Source organism: Durio zibethinus, chromosome 16, assembly GCF_047325235.1.
Source record: "Durio zibethinus cultivar Kanyao isolate XHJ-2024 chromosome 16, ASM4732523v1, whole genome shotgun sequence".
In the NCBI taxonomy this organism is placed as follows: domain Eukaryota; kingdom Viridiplantae; phylum Streptophyta; class Magnoliopsida; order Malvales; family Malvaceae; genus Durio; species Durio zibethinus.
The window spans coordinates 11,039,623-11,046,443 of record NC_143177.1 but is presented as its reverse complement, the minus strand read 5'-3'; positions in this window follow the sequence as shown (position 1 = coordinate 11,046,443).

Here is a 6,821-nt window from a genome sequence, read left to right as displayed (position 1 = left end):
ATGGTGCCCAGGCGAGGAAAAATGTGGCACCAGCATATGCTCGAGCCCAGCATGTGCTGCTGCAACCCTGGGTCTGATCCGATCTTAGACTGGGAATGAACTCTGTATGCCTAAGTCAACCTACGAAACGAGCGTGCAGGCGCTTAGCCGGCCAGAGGGGCGGGATGCGCAAGCTGAGAATCAACCATGTCCCCCTCTGCGTGCTGTCGATCCTGCTGTCGCAACCCTGGGTCTGATCTAATGTTAGACTTGGAATGAACTCCGTTTGCCTAAGCCACTTGACGAAACGAGCGGGCGGGCGGGCAGGCACTGCGTCGGCCAGAGAGACGGGATGCACAAGCCGTGGATCGATAGGGTGGTGGTGGGTTTAGGCACATCTTCATATTTCTACATGCCAATGCCATTCTCATGGCTTGTAAATTCATACAATGGTCCCTTAAGCCTGCACGTGAAGTTTCATGGCAAGACGACTGGTTTTCTATTTTTCACGATTTTCGATACTTTTTAAGATTTGGGATTTTTTAAAATTTTTTTGGAAGAAGTTTTGGCTCCAAACTTGGTAGACCTGATCCTTGTATTTTTGTTGGCATTCACAAAAAATTTCAGCTAGAAACTCAAAGTGTACAAGATTTTGTGACCATTTGAAAAAAGTGTCCCCATTTCAGACACTTTAATGGCTACTGGCAGCAAACCTGTAAAATCTCAAATGCTCTTTATTGAGGTGTGAGTTCTTGAGGTTTGATGAGGGATAGGGGGCCAATATAAGGGCCAAATACTAGCACCCATCACACATCATGTGCCCACACCCCCCGGCCCCCCCGATCGTCGGAACCCCAATGCCGTCGGTCAAGTTCTCCGGCGATGCCCCGACAATGGTGCTCCGACGAAGAAAAATGCGACACCAACACATGCCCGAGCCCAGCATGTGCTGTCGCAACCCTCGGTCTGATCTGATCTTAGACTGGGAATTAAATATGTATGCTTAGACTGGGAATGAACTTCGTATGCCTAAGTCAACCCACAAAACGAGCATACGGGTGCTCAGTCGGCCAGAGGGGCGGGATGCACAAGCCAAGGATCCACCGAGTCCCCTTCTGCGTGTTGTCAATTCTACTATCGCAACCTTTGGTCTGGTCTGATCTTAGACTGGGAATGAACTCCGTATGCCTAAGCCAACCGACGAAACGAGCGAGCGGGCGAGCGGGCGGGTGGGCACTACGCCGGCCAGAAAGACGGGATGCGCAAGCCGTGGATTGATAGGGTGGTAGGTGGGTTTAGGCACATCTTCATATTTTTGCGTGGCAATACCATTTTTATGGCTTGTAAATTCATACAATGGTCCCTTAAGCCTTCACGTGAAGTTTCATGGCAAGACGACTCATTTTCTATTTTTCCTGATTTTTGAAACCTTTTACGGTTCGGGATTTTTGAAAATTTTTTCAGAAGGAGTTTTAGCCCCAAACTTGTTAGACGTTATCCTTGTATTTTTGTTGGCATGCGCAAAAAAATTCAGCAAAAACTCGTAGTGTACAAGATTTTGTGACCATTTGAAAAAAGTGACCCCATTTCATACACTTTAATGGCTACTGGCAGCAAACCTGTAAAATCTCAAATGCTCTTTAAGGAGATGTGAGTTCTCAAGGTTTGATGAGGGATAGGGGGCCAATATAAGGGCCAAGTACTAGCACCCATCACACATCATGTGTGCATGCCCCCCCGGCCCCCTGATCACCGGAACCCCAATGTCGCCGGTCAGGTTCTTCGACGATGCTCCGGCGATGGTGCCCCGATGAAGAAAAATATGGCACCAACAAATGCTCGAGTCCAGCATGTGCTGCCACAACCCTCGGTCCAATCTGATATTAGATTGGAATGAACTCCGTATGCTTATACTGGGAATAAACTCCGTATGGCTATGTCAACCCACGAAACGAACGTGCGGGAGCTCAGCCGGCAAGAGGGGCAGGATGCACAAACTGGGGATCGATCGGGTCCCCCTCTGCGTGTTGCTGATCCTGCTGCTGCAACACCCTCGGTCTGGTCTGATCTTAGACTGGGAATGAACTTCGTATGCCTCAGCCAATCGATGAAATGATCGGGCGGGCGGGTGGGCACTACGTCGGCCAGAGAGACGGGATGCGCAAGTCGTGGATCGATAGAGTGGTAGGTGGGTTTAGGCACATCTTCATACTTTTGCATGCCAATGCCATTTTTATGGCTTCTAAATTCATACTATTGTCCCTTAAGCCTTCACGTGAAGTTTCATGGCAAGATGACTCGTTTTCTATTTTTCACGATTTTTAAACTTTTTGTGGTTCAAAATTTTTTAAAATTTTTTCAGAAGGAGTTTTAGCCCCAAACTTGGTAGACGTGATCCTTGTATTTTTGTTGGCATGCACAAAAAAACTCAGCTAAAAAATCGAAGTGTACAAGATTTTGTGACCATTTGAATAAAGTGTCCCCATTTCAGACACTTTAATGGCTACTAGCAGTAAACCTGTAAAATATCAAATGCTCTTTAAGGGGGTGTGAGTTCTTGAGGTTTGATGAGGAATAGGGGGGCACATCATGTGGGCACACCCCCTGACCCCCTCGATTGCCGAAACCCCAATGCCGTCGATCAGGTTCTCCGACGATGCTCCAGCGATGGTGCCCCGACGAAGAAAAATGCGGCACCAACACATGCCCGAGCCCAGCATGTGCACCGTAATCCTCGGTCCGGTCCGATCTTCGACTGGGAATGAACTCCGTATGCTTAGACTGGGAATGAACTCCATATGCCTAGGTCAACCCACGAAACGAGCGTGAGGGTGCTCAGCCAGCCAGAGGGACGGGATGCGTAAGCCGGGGATCGGTCGGGTCCCCCTCTGCATGCTGCCGATCTTGTTGCCGTAACCCTCGATCTGATCTGATATTAGACTGGGAATGAACTCCGTATGCCTAAGCCAACCGACAAAAAGAGCGAGCGGGCGGGCACTACGTCTGCCAGAGAGACGGGATGCCCAAGCCGTGCATCGATAGGGTGGTAGGTGGGTTTAGGCACATCTTCATATTTCTTCGTGCCAATGCCATTTTTATGGCTTGTAAATTCATACAATGGTCCCTTAAGCCTTCATGTGAAGTTTCATGGCAAGACGACTCGTTTTTTATTTTTCACGATTTTTGAAACTTTTTACGGTTCGAGATTTTTTAAATTCTTTTTGCAAGGAGTTTTTGCTCCAAACTTGGTAGACGTGATCCTTGTATTTTTTTTGGCATGCACAAAAAAATTCAGCTAAAAACTGGAAATGTACAACATTTTGTGATCATTTGAAAAAAGTGTCCCCATTTCAGACACTTTAATGGCTACTGGCAGCAAACTTGTAAAATCTCAAATGCTCTTTAAGGGGGTATGAGTTCTCGAGGTTCGATGAGGGATAGGGGGCCAATATAAGGGGCAAGTACCGGCACCCATCGCACATCATGTGCGCACACCCCCGCCGGCCCCACCGATCGCTGGAACCTCAATGCCTTCGGTCAAGTTCTCCGGTGATGCTCCGGCGATGGTGCCCCGATGAAGAAAAATGCGGCTCCAACACATGCCCGAGCCCAGCATTTGCTGCCGTAACCCTCGGTCCTGTTGGATCTTAGACTGGGAATGAACTCCGTATGCCTAAGTCAACCCACGAAATGAGCGTGCGGGTGCTCAACCGGCCAGAGAGGCGGAATGCGCAAGCCGGGGATTGACCGGGTCCCCCTCTGCGTGCTGCTGATCCTGCTGCGGCAACCCTCCGTCCGGTCCGATCTTAGGCTGGAATGAACTCCGCATGCCTAAGCCAACTAACGAAACAAGCGGTCGGACGGGCGGGCGAGCACTACGCCTGCCCGAGAGACGGGATGCGCAAGCCGTGGATCGATAGGGTGGTAGGTGGGTTTAGGCACATCTTCATATTTCTACGTGCCAATGCCATTCTTATGGCTTGTAAATTCATACAATGGTCCCTTAAGCCTTCAAGTGAAGTTTCATGGCAAGACGACTCATTTTTCTATTTTTCATGATTTTTGAAACTTTTTACGGTTCGAGATTTTTTAAAATTTTTTCGAAAGGAGTTTTTTTCCCAAACTTGGTATACGTGATCCGTGTATTTTTGTTGGCATGCATAAAAACATTCAGCTAAAAACTCGAAGTGTACAAGCTTTTGTGACCATTTGAAAAAAGTGTCCCCATTTCAAACACTTTAATGGCTACTGGCAGCAAACCTCTAAAATCTCAAATGCTCTTTAAGGGGGTGTGAGTTCTCGAGGTTTGATGAGGGATAGGGGGTCAATATAGGGGCCAAGTACCAGCACCCATCGCACATCATGTGCGCACACCCCCTGGCCCCCCGATCGCTGGAACCCCAATGCCGCCAGTCCGGTTCTCCGGTGATGCTTCGGCGATGGTGCTCCGACGAAGATAAATGCGGCACTAATGCATGCCCGAACCCAGCATGGGCTGCCACAACCATTGGTCTGGTCTGATCTTAGACTGGGAATGAACTTCGTATGCTTAGACTGGGAATGAACTCCGTATGCCTAAGTCAACCCACGAAACGAGCGTGCGGGTGCTCAGCCAGCCAGAGGGGTGGGATGCGCAAGCCAGGGATCGACTGGGTCCCCTTCTGTGTGTTGTCGATTCTGCTGCTGCAACCCTCGGTTCAGCCTGATCTTAGACTGGGAATGAACTCTGTATGCCTAAGCCAACCGACGAAACGAGTGAGCGGACGTGCGGGCACTACACCGGTCAGAGAGACGGGATGCGCACACCTTGGATCGATAGGGTGGTAGGTGGGTTTAGGCACAGCTACATATTTCTATGTGCCAATGCCATTTTTATGGCTTGTAAATTCATACAATGGTCCCTTAAGCCTTCACGTGAAGTTTCATGGCAAGACGACTCGTTATCTATTTTTCATGATTTTTAAAACTTTTTACGGTTCAGGATTTTTTTTAAATTTTTTCGAAAGGAGTTTTGGGCCCAAACTTGGTAGACATGATCCTTGTATTTTTGTTGGCATGCACAAAAAAATTCAGCCAAAAACTCGAAGTGTACAAGATTTTGTGACCATTTGAAAAAAGTGTCCCCATTTTAGACACTTTAATGGCTACTCGTAGCAAACCTGTAAAATCTCAAATGCTCTTTAAGGGGGTGTGAGTTTTGGAGATTTGATGAGGGATAGGGTGCCAATATAAGGGCCAAGTACCAGCACCCATCGCACATCATGTGCGCACACCCCCCCAACCCCCCCGATCGCCGGAACCCTAATGCCGTCGGTCAGGTTCTTAGGCGATGCGCCGACGATGGTGCCCCAGCGAAGAAAAATGCGACAGCAACACATGCCCGAGCCCAGCATGTGCTACCATAACCCTCGATCTGGTCCAATCTTAGACTGGAAATGAACTCCGTATGCTTAGACTGGGAATGAACTCCGTATGCCTAAGTCAATCAACGGAATGAGCATGCGGGCGCTCAACTGACTAGAGGGGCAGAATGCGCAAGCCGAGGATCGGTCGGGTCCTCCTCTACGTGCTATCAGTCCTGCTATCGCATCCCTTGGTTCAGTTCAATCTTAGACTAGGAATGAACTCCGTATGCCTAAGCCGACCGACGAAATGAGCGGGCGAGCGGGCACTATGCCGGCCAGAGAGGCGGGATGCGTAAGCCGTGGATCGATTGTGTGGTAGGCAGGTTTAGGCACATCTTCATGTTTCTGCATGCCAATGCCATTTTTATGGGTTGTGAATTCATACAATGGTCCTTTAAGCCTTCACGTGAAGTTTCATGGCAAGACGACTCGTTTTCTATTTTTCATGATTTTTGAAACTTTTTACGGTTTGGGATTTTTTAAAATTTTTTTGAAAGGCGTTTTGGCGCCAAACTTGGTAGACGTGATCCTTGTATTTTCTTTGGCATGCAAAAAAAAATTCAGCTAAAAACTGGAAGTGTACAAGATTTTGTGATCATTTGAAAAAAGTGTCCCAATTTCAGACACTTTAATGGCTACTGGCAGCAAACTTGTAAAATCTCAAATGCTCTTTAAGGGGGTATGAGTTCTCGAGGTTCGATGAGGGATAGGGGGCCAATATAAAAGGCAAGTACCAGCACCCATCACACATCATGTGCGCACACCATCGCCGGCCCCCCCGATCACCGGAACCCCAATGCCGTCGTTCAGGTTCTCCGGTGATGCTCCAGCGATGGTGCCCCGGCGAAGCAAAATGCGGCACCAACACATGCCTGAGCCCAACATGTGCTGCCGTAACCCTCGGTCTGGTCAAATCTTAGACTGGGAATGAACTCCGTATGCTTAGATTGGGAATGAACTCCGTATGCCTAAGTCAACCCACGAAATGAGCGTGCGGGTGCTCAGCCGGCCAGAGGGGCAGAATGTGCAAGCCGGGGATCGACCGGGTCCCCCTCTGCGTGCTGGTGATCCTGCTGCCACAACCCTCCGTCTGGTCTGATCTTAGGCTAGAATGAACTCCGTATGCCTAAGCCAACTGATGAAACAAGTGGTCGGACAGGCGGGCAGGCACTACATCTACCCGAGAGACGGGATGCGCAAGCCGTGGATCGATAGGGTGGTAGGTGGGTTTAGGCACATCTTCATATTTCTGCATGCCAATGATATTTTTATGGCTTGTAAATTCATACAATGGTTCTTTAAGCCTTCAAGTGAAGTTTCATAGCAAGACGACTCGTTTTTCTATTTTTCATGATTTTTGAAACTTTTTGCGGTTCGAGATTTTTTAAAATTTTTTTGGAAGAGTTTTTTTCCCAAACTTGGTATACGTGATCCTTG